Genomic DNA, 15,352 nt, shown 5'->3' with positions numbered 1-15,352 from the left:
GACCCTACGTGACCCCAAATAACTCAAATAACACTAAAACACCTGAAAAAAACCCCAAATATCCCCCAACAACCCCAAACAATACCTAGAAATCCCCCAAATAACCCCAAACAAATCCAAACAACCCAAAAAACGAAAAAAACCTCCCCCAAGTTAAAAGCCAAAAAACCCCAAATGACATCAAGTGCAGCAAAAAAAAAACTAATATACACCAAAATTAACCCCAAGAACCTCAAATAATTCCAAATAAACCCACATAAACAGAAATAAACCAAGTAAAACCCAAGAGAAACGCCAAATAGTCAATAAATAACCCCAAATAAACCCCAAACAAACCCTAAAAAAACCCAAATAAACCTCAAGAAACCCCAGTTCCTCACGTCCCCACCCCAAAACAGATCCCGACCAATCAGAACGCGCGCCACTCGCTGCGCACAAACTCACAGCACTGGCCTCGCTCAGCGATTTTCAGCCAATCAGCGCCCGGCTCGACTCTGACTCATCACTTGCCAGCCACAGACCAAGGCCTCTCACTGCGGTAAATACTCAGAGACCGCGCCGGGTAATTTCCAGCCAATCAGAGCGTGTCTCGCTGATGACTCATCAGTTGCCAGGAGGGGATTTGGTGACGGGGGGAAGGTGACCCTGGGGATGGGAGGGGGACCCCAAATTAATCCAAAACGGGGTCGGGAGCCCAAAACGGAGCAGGAGGAGCCTGAAGCCCCCAAAACCAAACACGGGGGAGGGGACTGGCGGAACAATTGGAAAGGGGGGAGAGAGTGGGGAAAAGAGGGTTGGGACCCCAAAATTGAGCTGGGAAGGGGATGGGACCCCAAAATTCAGGTGGGAGGGGAATGGGACACCAAAATTAGGCTGGGAAAGGTATGGGATCCTAGAACTGAGCTGGGAGAGGGATGGGACACCCCAAATTGAGCTGGGACGAGGGGGGGACCCCAAACAGGAAGAAGCTAATTTTGTTTGTACCTATGATATGTAAATGAGTTTATGGATATGCAGAAAGGCTATGAATATGCAACAGGCTGATGTCATGGGAGACAAGGACCAAGGGGCGAAGGTTGTTATGGCCTTCAAGACCCCCCAGTTATTTTCGGGGACACCCGAAATTGTTCTGGCTTGATTACATCAGCCTGTTGCATATTCATAGACCGCCATGCATAACCATAAAGGCATTTACCTATTTCAGGAACTATTTGACATGGCCCATCCTATGGGGCGTCTCCCCATTTCAGGAGCCTCCACTGGAATGGAAAATATATACCCTCTCCCTCTGATTATTAAAAATAGTAATAACAATAACAAAAACAAAATGATAATAATATTAATAATTTGAAATTAGGGGCACTCAGGAAAATATATGGGAGTAGAAATAACAGTTCTTTATTAGGAAAAATTAAAAGTACAAATGAGTAGTACAAACAAAAAAAAAACAGTGACAGGGTCAGAATCCTCCAGGAGTCCAGTGAAAAAGGCTGACCCTCTTGGAATCCAGTGGGAAAAGGGCTGATCCCCTGGGAATCCAGTGGAAAAGAGCTGATCCTCTGTGAATCCAGTGGGAAAAGCTTGTTCCTCTAGGAATCCAGTGGAGTATGAGGCAGATCCTTTGCAATCCAGGGGGAAAAGGGCTGATCCTTTTGGAATTCATTTCTTAACCCCCAAAGGCAGGGCACAGGAAGGGCCGTGGAATATGAACAGGGTATCCCAAGAGAAGAGTTCGGGTTTGGGTCAGGGGACGAGTTCTTAGCAACACAAGAAGGGTGAGATCAAATTCCTGACTCTTAGCAACAGCAGCACTCCACACAGAATGCGTCCCCAAATCCTAAATTCCCTCTAAAACAATTGAGGAATTATGGAACTTCAGATCTATCTATTCAATCAATTTCCTTCATTTAACCCAGTTTTGGGTGCTTTTAAAGGATGAAGGTGAAGCAGAGGAAAATAAAGGCCAAACCAAAAGGAGAAGCAGCCAGGTGTGTTCTCAACATGGATCACAGGGAATGTGAGTGACCAGGGCTGTGCCCAAAGGGCCTCCTCCAGTGGGGGATGGAGCTGGAGCAGCGCACGAAGCTCTGCCCGCACTCGGGGCACTCGCAGGGCTTCCCTTACCAGTGCCTCCGTTGGTGTTTGGTCAAGTTAGAGCTGCTGGAGAAGCTCTTCCCACAATGGGGACACTCGTAGGGCCTCTCCCCAGTGTGGATGCGCCGGTGAATGACGAGGGTGGAGTTGCACTTGAATCCCTTCCCACAGTCGGGGCAGCGGAAAGGCCTCTCCTCCCTGTGAATCCGATAGTGCCGGAGGAGATGGGAGCTGTTCTGAAACCTCTTCCTGCATTTATCACACTCGTAGGGCCTCTCCCCAGTGTGGATGTGCCGGTGGGTGATGAGGGTGGAGTTGCCCTTGAATCCCTTCCCGCAGTCGGGGCATTGGAAGGGCCTCTCCTCTCTGTGAATCCGATAGTGCTGGAGGAGAACGGAGCTGGTCGTAAACCTCTTCCCACACTTGGAACACTCGTAGGGCCTCTCCCCAGTGTGGGTCCTCTGGTGCATGGTCAGGCTGGAGCTCTGCCTGAAGGACATCCCACACTCGGAGCACTTGTACGGCCTTTCTCCAGTGTGGATCCTCTGGTGCTTCATCAGGCTGGAGCTCAGGCTGAAGCTCTTCCCACACTCCCCACACACGTAGGGCCGTTCCCCAGTGTGGATCCTCTGGTGCTTGATCAGGTCGGAGTTCCACCTGAAGCTCTTCCCACACTCCACGCACCTGTGGGGCTTCTCCCCATCATGGAGCTGCTCATGGAGCACCAGCTCCGAGCTCTGGCTCCGTCTCCGGCCGCCTTCCCGGCCCGGGCTGGCTCTTTCCCCCTCAGATCCCTGCCGGCTGCGTTTGCAGCCCCTCCTCGTGTGGCATCTCCGGGGCTTTTCCTCCCCGTTGGCTTCCTGCGCCGTGGAGCCGCTCAAAACGGCCTCTTCCACCAGGTTCTGCCGCGGGCATTTGTCCTCCCTGCTCTCCATGCTCACCTCCTGCTCTGGGGGAGGAAGGACAAGGACAGGATGGGATTTGCCTCCGTGCCACAGGCAAGGGCAAGGAGATCCCCCCCACGGCTGAGCTGCGGCCGGGGCCGTGCTGGGCTGGGAGATGGAGCAGCACAGAGGGGAAAGGGGCACTGACTTCCTCCTCACCTGCCTCAGTGTCCCGGGGCATCTTCCTCTTCCTTGCAGCGTCCCAGGCCTTGGCAATGGGAAATCCTGGTTTGGGGAAAACAAGGGATGAGAGCGTTTGTAGGAGTGTCGGGGGGTAGGACGGTCAGGAGGGACGGAGACGAGAGATCTCTGCAGCCAGGTCGTGGAACTTGCGGTTTATTGCAAAGGGCCTGGGTGCAGGGCCCTGCTTGGAGCTGCCAGGCACAGCTCGGAGCAGGCCCGTGAGAACAGAGGGGTAGAGAGGGTGAGAGGGTAAGAGAGTAAGACAAGCAAGAGCATAACACAGTAGCTTTCCTATTAAACACAATAAATTTTCTTCTCTGTTGAATATTCTATTTCTCACTATCCAATCTAGTACAAGATACAAATCCTGCAGCATTTACATACAGCCTGTAAGAATCATTACATCACCATACTGTGTTACATTTTAAACCCTAAAAACTCCTCTTTGGACCCCTTCTATTGAGCCAGTAGGGTCTGCTCTGACCCTTGGATCTGTCTGCAAGCAGAGGGAATTGTTTCATCAAAAGAGGATTACCTTCAGTCGGGCCACACCACTGTTTTCCAGTTGTTCACTAACTGAGGGATCTCAGAGTTTGCTTTCATTTCAATCTTCCTTATACTTTCTATATTCTAAAAATCTTTTGCAAGACAATCATATTTATAAGGCTTTCCTGTTTCACCTTCCCCAACACACAGAGTTTGAAGGTCCCTTTTGCCCAAGTCCATGTCTACAAGTCACTGGCACTCTGGGCTCCAGAAAAATCTCCCAAACACCAAGATTCAGCCCTGAAAAAGCCTCCCAGGAGTTCCCCGTCCCTGGCCCCTCTTCTCTGGTTTTCAGAATGTTCCCCCCTGTCCCAGCTACTGGGGTCACGCTTGGATTGGGGGTCCTCCTTGTGCCCGGAGCCCGCCCTGCCCAGGCTGATGGCAGTCCCAGCAATCCCAAAAGCTCCCCCTGCTTCCCCATCCTCATTTCGGGATGCCGGGGCTGTTTGGGCTCCCGGGCTCCCTTCTCCCCTCATTCTCTGCTCTGGGCTGCAGCGGCTCCAAGGAGTCCCCCCTGCCCCTCTCCAGGCTTTTGAGGCTCCCGCCAATGGCGGCGCTCCCCCCTCTCTGGGCTCCCCCCTTTGGGCTCCTGGGGGACACAGGGCTCTGCTCCTCCAGGCTGCCTCTGCCGGCAGCCGCCACCGCCATCCCCCAATGTCCCCCCAAGGGGCCTTTTCTGCTCAGCCTTGGACTGCTTCATTCTCCAAAAATCACCCCAAAAACCCCAACCCAGGGACCTGCAGGGATATCCAGGCCGAGCTCCCCCTCCCCGCTCATGGGTGCGATTGGGGGGGCGATGATCCCACAGGTGGGGGCTGCGAATTCAGGCAGGGATTGACCGTGTGGTTCCCTCAGCTCAGCCTTGATCCGCCTTTGTCCCTTCTCTTCCTCCCACTCCTCCCCTTCCATCCCCCATCCTCCTCCCCCTCTGTCTTATCCCCGCCTCCTTTTCCTCTTCCATCCCTCCCCTTCCATCCCATCTCCTCCTCCTCCCTAACCCCACCTCCTTCCCCTCCTTCCATTGCTGCTCTCTGCCTTCATCCCTCCTCTTCCATCCCTCCCCCTGCTCCTCCTCCCTAACCCCACCTCCTCCTCCCCCTTTGTAATCCTAGTTTGTTCATCAAGTTGCTAAAGACTATGAAAAGGGGAAAAGCCAATAATAGAAAAACCGCAATGAAAGATGTAACAAGCTAGCATGTTGCAAGATGAATATAACGGGCTAATATACTGCAAAATAAATCTCATAAGGCTTAAACTACAAAATGTTAGAAGCTAATATGTTGAAAGGCTAAATAAGCAATGTGTAACTATACGTAGCTATGTGCCTATTGTTTGCCGAGGAGTAAGGGGCAAGGCCCTTGACACGGGTAGTGGGCCTGCTATGATTGATAGCACAATATTTGCTTATCTGCTCAGTAAGCTGAAAGTTCCAGGAACCGGACCAACCATACCAACTAAGGAAAGGTTGACCGTGGGGCAAGAAGAAGAAGACTACCAGCCTTCATCCTCAGACCACCGAGAGGCAGACTACGACCACCTAGCAACAGGAGGAGAATGAACAGAGTACTACCCTGAAAGACACGCCAACCCGGAAGCAGGACTGTATATAAACCCCACGAAATACCAGAAGCGGGCGGCAGTTGGCGGAGCGGAGACTCCCCTGTCGCCCAGCGCTGATTTGCTTTTTGCCTTGCTTGCTGTAATCAATAAAAATTCTTAATCTGATTATACTCACTCAGCAGATTGTCCACTCCAATTTATAACACCCTTCATCCCTGCCCTTCCCTCCCTCCTCCTCCTCCCCCAGCAGCAGCCACACCCTCGGTGCCCCGTTCCCGCAGCCCTCGCAGCCCGCGGCAGGAGCGGGGATGGAGCCGGGACAGGTCGGGATGGGCAGCGCGAGGCTCTCGGCTGCTCCAGCCGCTGCGGGCGGGGGGAACCCGGCCCGGGCCAAAGGAGAGGCAAACTGGTCAAACTGGGGGCTGCACATCCAAACTGGGCCTTGCTGGGGACCCTGCCTGGCCACTGCCAGCCCTTGGGGCTCCTCTTGGCACATCCGCCAGGGGGGAACGCACACAGGGCTGAGGGATCCCAGCAGTGGCAGCACTGCCAGGGACTGGGCTGCACTGGGATCATACTGGGAGTGACTGGGACTGTACTGGGCTTGTACAGATATCATACTGGGATCATACTGGGACTGTACTGGCTTTGTACTGACACCATACTGGGATCATACTGGGATCGTGATGGGACTGTACTGGGTTTGTATTGACATTATTCTGGGATCATATTGCCATGCCAGGGCAGACTGTGATCGCACTGATGGACACTGGGATCATACTGGGAGTGAGCAGGGGCCTGCAGGAGGCAACTGAGACCATGTTAGGGGCAAATGGGATATACTGGGAGTGACTGGGATTATGCTGAGGATGACTGGGAGCAGCTGTGAGTAACTGGGATCATGGTGGGAGCAACTGGGAAGAACAGGGAGTGACTGGATGCATGCTGGCAGCGACTGCAAACTGCTGGGCTTGTGCTGGGATGAACTGGGATCATACTGGTGGTGACTGGGATCATACTGGCAGTGAGTGCCACTACTCTGACGCTGACTGGGAGTGCTTAGGAGCAAATGGGATCATACTGGAGGGAACTGGAAAGATGGTGGAGGGAACTGGGCTACCCTGGGAGATACTGGGAGTGACTGGAAGGAAAGTGAGGGTGAAAGAGAGGAACTGGAACCATGTAGAGCAAAACTGGTTTTTTCTGGCAGAGACTGGGAGCACACTGGGCTCATATTTGGATCATACTGGGAGGGACTGGACTAATACTGGGAGGAACTGAGAGTCACAGAGAGCACACCCTGCACATCATCCCCCATACTGGGCCTGACTGGGAGCAACTGGGAGCAAATGGCATCATACTGGGACTCACTGAGTTGATTGAGGAAGCAACTGGAACCATACTGGCGGCAGCTGGGACCAAACTGGGAGAGACTGGAAGTAAGTGGGATTATACTTGTAAATAATGCATATTTTCTGAATGGGTTATCCCAAATATTAAAATGAATATTATATGTCTTGTGTTAGAAAGTACTGCTGTATTAATTCTCTTAAGTAGTGAGTTGAATATGGTTTTAGGTTATTAAAAAATGTTAACATATAAACTATGCTTGGTTAGAGTCTTTTTATAAAGAAAGGACTTGCAGCGAGATAGCAGCCACAGGATACCTAAATCTTTCAGAGAAAAAGAATTGATTGCCCTTTTATCAGAAGAAATGAACTTCCTCCCACCTCGAAGCTGCTGTTAGGATTCAGAGGCAGAAGCTGGCACTGACCAGACAGAATCCTGTGTTTGAACGGAATTTATGCATCATGTATGAAGTGTATGAATATGCAACAGGCTATTGTTTTTAATGGTTAATCCTGTGTTAACCGGTGTCGTTTTTCAGGCTTGGGCTGCCCAGAAAAAGGTACCCGGACATCCGTAACTCTTGGTATTTGTTGTCTCATATTGTCGTAATTTGATTTCTCCAAACTGTGATTACTCTAATTGTATTACTATTTTTCATACCATTTTATTACTATTATGGTTTTAAAATTTTAAAAGCAAGTGATTGGCGTTTTTCACAATTTTGGTAGCAGAGGATGGTTACTAACACCTCGCAGCCGGTGCTTTAGGAGAGTCAGAGTGGGGAAGGCGCGCCCTGCCCCTTCGGCAGCCTCGCTCTGTCTCCCCTGGGGTGACCAACAGACGCAGGTTATGGTGGACAAAAGGAGACAATAAAACAAAGAGAAGGGAAAAGGCTCCCTACCCGTGGTAATTGGCCCCCTAAGAGTAGTAATGTGCACGAAGAACCCGGGAAGGAAAAGGGATTGGTAAGTATTTCTCAGGGGGGCAGGTACAGAGGGATGAATGTGTGTGAATGAGAGGAGGGCTGGTTGTGCCAGACCTGCCAAGTGAGTGCTGGAGTCTCCCACGCTGCGTTTCCGACTTCCCGCGGTAAGTGGCCAGGAGAGAGACGAAGTGAATGTTAACAGGAGTGAGAGAATCCCCCGGGGTAACTGGGACTGGGTCTCAGAGAGGGGCTGGACCCCTCGGAGGAAGGGAGCAGAGGAGTTTCCGAGCCCAATCCACTAGGAAATGGGACAAAAGGGAACCCTAAAAATTCTGCTGGTTTGAGGGATAAGAGTGCCCAAGAGCATCCAGAATTAAAACCTGCTGGGTTGAGGAATTAACATTCCAAGAGCATCCACCGTTGAGCAAAATTCTACCGGATTGAGGATATGCTCAAGAGCATCTGGGGTTGGACAACACAGCTGGGTTGAGGCATATCCAAGAGCACCAGGACTGGCCAGAAACACCTAAACTTGTAATAGGTGATGTGAAAGTGTATGGTAGAGATAATTAAAGCTATTAATGTATAAAATATTGTAAACTCCACACTAAGTCTCTTGACCATCCTGGCAGGGAGCAGTGTCTTATTCTTATACATCTAGTTCCTGGACTTGGTTGAGATAAACATTGGGGTTTTTAATGAAAGAATAGAAGCTTCCAGGGCGATAATCGCTGGCTTCCCCGGGTCACCAGGTCCAGCCAAGAGTGATTAACGCCTCGTCGATTACAGCTACCACAATGATCCACAGCCCCACCCTGATGCATGTGAATGCTGACTTCCCCAGAGTCTACTGACAACATCAGACACCGGGACTGAGTCTTTGTCCACCTCTGCACGGGTAAAGACACGGTTATGCATGGGAAGAGACACAAAGAACATTCGGTCATCTCTGCCTCGAGCAGAATAAACTGTAAAAGAACTCGCTGCGTCAGGCAGCATTTGTGAACAGGGGGAGACTGACATTCGGAGCTCAGATCCGTGTTCACCCAGCACCGAACCCGGGCTCGACGCTGACCCTTGGCTGTGCTGGTTTTGACGACCGAACTTCAGTCTCACAGACAAATTAATAAATCTTTGCTAAATTTTCTTATAAGTTTGGCTCTCGATTTGATCATTTATAACAGAAGGTACCTTATTGTTGTCTTGTTGTGTGTGAGAGTGAGTCACACACAAAATCAGCCTCAGCTTCCCGGGTGGGTGGGAAGGGGGGCTGTGGAAGGAGGAGTGTGTGAGCCACAAATAAGCCATTGTTCTCCTGGGCATGTGGGGGCTGTGGCATAAGGTACAGGTGATCTGCAAACGGGCCATTGTCCCCAGGGCGTGTGAGGGGGCCGTGGCTAAAGAGTGTGAGTGACACACAAATCAGCCTCACAGGTGAACGGCACCGGAGGCAGCAGAGTCAGGGCCCTCCCAGGAGGCCCAGAGATACTGAGACCCAGAGGCCACCCCAAGGTGAGGGGGGCCACAGGGACCCGCGATTCTCTGTCAACAGGGATCCACGCTGTGTCCTGAGGGTGGGAAAGAATGTGTGGGAGAGAATGGGAAATAAAAGTGAGTTAACGTAGATGAATGAAAGTATAGTTAATGTAGATTCTGTATTTTAACCTTCACTATATCTCCTTGGAGGGAGGTGTATTGTACTGAAAGTAGTGTGAGAAAAAAGTTTTTTATATTTCTGTGTGTAGTTGAAAGAAAAGTGGTATTTACGTTGTTAGTGAAAGTGAAAAACAGAGGAAGAAGATGAATAGATAAAATCTTTAAAAATGAGACAGAAAAGCAGTAAGTTGGATACAGGGAAAAAAAATAGTCCTTTGGGAATTATGTTAGCTAACAGAGATACACCTCCTTGCAAAAGGAGAAAATACAGGGTATGTAGAAGTTGATGGGAAAAACGTGCAAACTATGGAAAAAGAGAAATTAACCTTAAACTAGTAAGCTACAACTTGTGAATTATATACTTTAAAAAGAGCACTAGAATATTTAACACTAAATAAAGGAACTATATATACTGATTCAAGGTATGCCTTTAGAGTAGTACCTTGAAAAAAATTTGGAAAGTAAAAAGATTACTTAATTCAAGAAGACAAGGACCCGTATATGAGGAACTTACTTTAGAGGTTTTAAAGGCATTACCATAACCTAAAAGAGATAGCTATAGTACATGTTAAGGAACCCTAAAAGGGAAAGACCCCAGAAAGAAGAGGAAAAAATTTGGCAGATCACAAAGCTAAGGATGCGGCAGAAAATGAAGCTGAAAGAGTTATGTTAATATTAACTCCAAACGAGGAAAAACTGGAAACTCCAAAGTTTAGGGAAGCTAAGAAAAGAATTAAACAAGACAGGAAATGAACAAGATAAATCAGGGAAACGGAAACTTCTTGATGGAAGACAATTACCTAATAAAATGGACTTCTAGGAAAATATTAGAAGACAGGCATCAGAAAACCCACTAGGGTACTGAAGCTTTGTGTGATAATTTTTTAAGGAACTATGGGTGCACTGGGATTTTTGGATTTAGGATGTATCCGTAATTTGCCAAAGGATAAATAAAAACATGATGACAAAAACAACATTAGGAGGTACTGACTTAGCTGGTTGGCCATTTCAAAGTCTCGAAGCAGAAGTCTGGATTTGTTAGGTTCTGAGTTTATTTGTAAAAAAACCCCATTTAATCTACAAGAAAGAGAATATGCCATGTGTTAGACAGGAGATTTCAGGAGAATAAAAATCTTTGAAGTATCAGAATGCCCCGAGAAAAAACAAGAAAAAAAAAAGGGAAATGAAAGGGAAGGGAACAAGAGAAAAAATCAGAAAGAGAGTGGGATCCTCTGCAGGTCTTGCCCCCTCCGTTCGCGGCCCAGACGCCTGTCCCGGGTCCCGGCTCGCTGCCCGCCTCAGCTCCGCCTGCCCCGATTTCCATCCCAGGTGCGGCCTCACTGCCCAGGGCAGCTCCACCTGCCCCAGCGCTGTCGTTCAATTTGTGTGCCCTGCTCCCACTGCCTGGCCCGCGGCCGCTCTGCCGGCCATGCTGGGGAAGATGGGGGTTGCTCTGTCCTGCCGCCTGCTCCGAGGTCACCGCGCCAAACCGCACCCAGGGGGGGTCCCAGCCATCCCATCCCCGGCTGCCCTGCCCGTGCCACCTGCGCTGGGCACCGCCGCTGCTGCCGGGCTCTCCCACCTGCCTTTGCTCTGCCGGCAGCTGCCGGATCAGCCGCCATCAGCCATGTGGGGGCTACCCACGCTCCGCCTCAGACTCCACGGGAAGATCCCCCTCTGGTGATTCCGGCAGCAGACCCTGCCCATACTCCGACCGAGCCTCAGCGGGATAGCCTCCCCTGACCCCGTCCTGGTCTGAGTTACGTCCTCTCGGTAACCACAGCTCCGGCTGTTCAAGGAAACTCTGTCTCTCTACAGGAAGCACCTTATTGAAACACTAGGAGCTCAGTTAAAAGGCAGCCCTCTACAAATTCTTTCTCAAAACATGGGACAAAGGCTATAGAAGGGAAAAAAGTGAAAGAGTTAGCTGAAGGGATTGCTCTATTTCCGTTCAGAGAGGTTCCCATGGGAGGGATGCGCTGCCCTGCCCCACGGGAGCCACCAGCGCCCCTGCCGGCCGTGCCCGGAACTGCACCCAAGGGCAAAGCGCCGCAGCCCAAAGGCCGGGACTGGGTCCGGGCTCTGTTTGCTGGCAGTGCCGCAGCTGTTGGTGTTTGTTTGCTTTATTATACACACTAGCAAAGAACTGGTATTCCTATTCCCATATCTTTGCCTTAGAGTCCCTTGATTTAACTCGTCTAAAAATTAAGAGGGACGGTGTTTGCATTCTACATTCAAAGAGATGCTTTTTCTGCCTTCCCGAGCAGACACCTCTCTTGTAAAGCAAGACAAGCACCCACAGGCACTGAGGGGGCTGCAGGAGGGGCACAAGAAGGCCCTGCAGCACTTGGGCACAAAGGCACAGCAGGTGAATGCAAGAAGGGAGCAGCAAAAGGCCAAGCTGAAGGCAAAGGCCAGGGCACAGTTCCTACAGCCCCCAAGGGATCAACCCCAGGGCCCAAGGGGGCCCCAGCACCCAGGGCATGGGCTCGGCCACAAGCACCTGGCAGAGGCATTGCCCTCCTCGGCAGGGGAGAGCCCACCCAAACAGCCCCTGGCAAGGAACCAGGGCTCCAGCTGCAGGGCACAAGGACACTGCAAGCACAGACAGCAGCACCCTCAGGACCAGCAAGTCCACCCCTTGATGGACATGGATTGGCAAGGCTGTCACAGCTCCCATCACACCAGGGACCCTCCACACTGGAGCCCTTGAGAACATTCAGGGTGGGACTGCATTTAGAGGAGGCATTTCCTGGTGGACACAGGGGTCTCTAAATCCACCCTAAATCTTACACATAAGGGGGGGGAAATGTTAGAAATATGTTTAATTAGTGAGGGGATAAGTGGGAAAGATGTATGGTTTTATTCAATCACTGTTAGGAGATCTGGGGAATGGGTTTGAAATGCGTGAATTTTTATTTGCTCCTAATTAGTATAATGATCTACTGGGAAGGGATTTGATCGCTAAACTCCTAACACAAATTAATGTTATGAAAAGGGATAGAGAGTCTGGTTCTGTTGTACCTTTGTTTCAAATGTCTGACCAGGCCTATCTGAAATGAACCCAGAAGTGTGGGCAGCCCCAGGAAAATAAGATATGGAGCCTCTCCAAAGCATTTTGAAGCAACCAGGACAAGTGGCGTCTAAAGGCAACACCCTGTTCCAGGGCAGGGAAGGAAGGGGAATCAGACACAGCGCAGGTCACTGCCCCATGCTCAGCTCAACCCACGGAGCTGTGGGTGCTTGTGAGAGCCTGGCACTGAAATGCCCTGAGCAGGAAGGCTTCAATATCTTCTGCTGACACCATGGCACCTAACAGGGGGGCAAAAGCAATTCTCACTGCTTCAGCAACCACTGGAGCAGATATCAAGGGATATTCTCCCACAGGAAGCTGGGCTGTCACAGAGCCTGCCCTGGCACTTTGCTGCTGCCAACACCCAGCCCGGACATTGGCTCCTGCCCAAGGAGTGCAAAGCAGCACCACTGGTGGCCAAGGGGCCCATGCCAAGTGTCCCTGAGGGCAGAAACAGCCGCCAGCACAGCTCAACACGGGGGGACCCCTCAGCCTGGCCTCAAGGGCTCTGAAGCCCCGGAGATTTGCACTTCCCGCCTGCAGCAGGAGGATGGGAGGCCGCCCCTGAGCCTGCCCTGAAGGCAACGCAGCAGCAGCCAGGGCTCCACAGCGGGCCAAGCCCCTGCGCCTGCCCACAGATCCTCGCCTGGAATCCTCTGCAATCCTGGCCACCCTCCTCTGCCATCTCCAGCCCCTGGGGCCAAGCCTTGCTGCCACTGCTGCAGCTTCAGCGCTGGCTGGGCCTGCACTGCCACAGCTGCTGGGGAACACCACGGCACAATTCCACTCTGGGGCTCACTGACACCCACACTCTGGGCTGTCTGCCATTGCACTGCTGCAAAATGTACCGATTTTGCTCCTTTTAAATCTTCTTTCTCTGCTCAGAAGGGTCTCTCTAGTCAAAGGTTTGCCTTGGGGAAAGGAATTTTAAAGGTTTTATTTAAGGGCTGCTACACCACTCAATGGAGATGAATTTAACATCCCAACAGACTGGGAATAGCCCAAAAGACACCCACAGAGATAACGACCAGCAACAAAACGTCAACATTGCCCAGCACAAACAGCAACCAACAGCTACCCCAGACACTGCCCCCGGCAGAGCTGGAGACACCTGGGCTGGAAAAGGCTGAGAAGGAAATCCAGGAGTGTGGAGACCGAATTCACATCAGAGGGGAAGAAATCCGGGTCCAACAGGAAACCAAATACTAAAAACTTACAAAACTTGGAAGCAATGAACATTAAAGCATTGGATTTAGATGGGTTCCGACTACATAAAGTTGAGGAAAAATCGAGTAAAACTCACATGGCATGGAATGATTTTCTCTGCACAGCCGGGCTATTTGTGAAAGAAATTATTTCTGTTGCACATCCAGGTCAGAACCAAGGAATGCCTTGACTGTCTAACACTAAAGAGATTCTTGGAGAGTTTTTGTTTTCCCCGCAGTTTCAGTGATAAGATAACAAAATTATAATAACTTTTTATAATAATTCCCACTTTATATTGTCAGGTGGGTTTTGGACAGAAGTGTGAGAATCAATTTTTGGTCTGGGTTTTTCCAAGTTCTCCTTTATGGTGCATTTGTAGAAGTGAAGAGCTTTAACCGTAATACTTGGAACTCGTAAATAGTTAATACTTTTATTTAAAACACAGCAGATTCTTGGGGGGCCACATGTTACTCACCAGATGGCTGCCCTGGAAGAGAAGCTTCATTCCAGGCAGCCTCCAGAGGAGCTTTAGAAATGCAAAGGAACACTGCTGGGCAAAGTGTGAACAATTCACCTGGGTCTCTTGCCTGGGGCAGGAATTGGGCTGATTCCCTCTGCCCCTCACCCCAAGCTCTGCCTGCTGGCACTGATGGAATTTGCACAGCTCAAGGCAGAGCCCAGGGGAGGATATCTGACCCTGCAACAGAAACGGGTGAAGCTGCAAAGGGAAACAGCAAATGGAGAATGTTGGGAAAACTTCACTATAAATAAGGGGGGAGGAATCATCCCTCTGCCCACTCCAACATGTGCTGTCACTGTCCAAGTTATATAGGTTATATTAGAGCACTGGGGATTTTTTCCTACCATAAATTCAGGGAAATCAGTTGTGATTACAACTATTGGCTGATTTAATTTGAGCAAAGCAGTCAATTGATGTAGCCCTGGCTAGGGAGAGCAGCCAAAAATGGGGAAAAGATGAACGGCCAGCAGAACAAATCCTACAACACCATGGATCAGCCCCTGGGAACCCGAGCCAATTCATATCAGGAGCCACAGAACCCATTTCTCATTTCAATAGCATCATTAGATTACAAGCGGCCCTCGCTATAACCAACCAGACAGCTCAAGCTCCTGACCTTCCTGCTGACCAACCCACTGAAATGAGGAAGATAACACTTAACCATGGGATGGGATCAGATCATCTCTTAGTAGAAAAAAGAGGAGTTTGTGGAAAATTAAATGACTCAAACTGCTGTTGGCAAAGAGATGACAAAGAAAAAGTGGTGAAACAGATAACAAAGGAAGTAAGAAAGCACCTCATGTTCCAGCCCAAACGTGGAAAGGATGGGAATGGGACACGGTTTTGTGGCTCCGTGGCAGACCATGGGTTAAATGAATGCTGTTTCTCCTCTGATGTGCTACAGCAACTCTCATCTTTTTACCATACTCCACACCTTGAGAGTGCAGCTCATTCAGGAGCTGAGTGAGGGGCCAGGGATTTGTAGATAAGGAAGCAACAGGCGAAACCATCGGCTTCAATAAATGTTCCTAATTACCATAGACAGCTTCTCACAGAAAGTCCCGCTAAATTCCGGAACTTCCAGAAGAACAAATCCTTTACAGAGGCGTGAATATCGGCTGTTATACAAAAGTGGGGGTGCACAATAACGAGGACATGCAGTTGGCGGATCGGGAGCTATGAACCTTCTAAGTACTTCAGCCAGTGGGCAAAGGGAGAGGGAGATGAAGCCGGGAAAATGAGGATAAAAAGGAGGCTGCGAACTACAACAATGGCAGAGAGCGCACGGCAAATGC

General features: G+C 50.2%; 1 pseudogene; it reads right to left on the bottom strand.

The window, feature by feature from the left end:
- Positions 1-2,087: 2,087 nt before the first annotated feature.
- The window catches only part of LOC134432688 (zinc finger protein 883-like), a 133,096-nt pseudogene continuing 119,831 nt past the window's right edge, over positions 2,088-15,352 (bottom strand).

This window comes from Melospiza melodia (genome assembly GCF_035770615.1).
Source record: "Melospiza melodia melodia isolate bMelMel2 chromosome 7 unlocalized genomic scaffold, bMelMel2.pri SUPER_7_unloc_1, whole genome shotgun sequence".
NCBI lineage: Eukaryota > Metazoa > Chordata > Aves > Passeriformes > Passerellidae > Melospiza > Melospiza melodia.
Note: the sequence above shows the minus strand (reverse complement) of the source record. Positions and strands in the feature narration are given on the sequence as shown.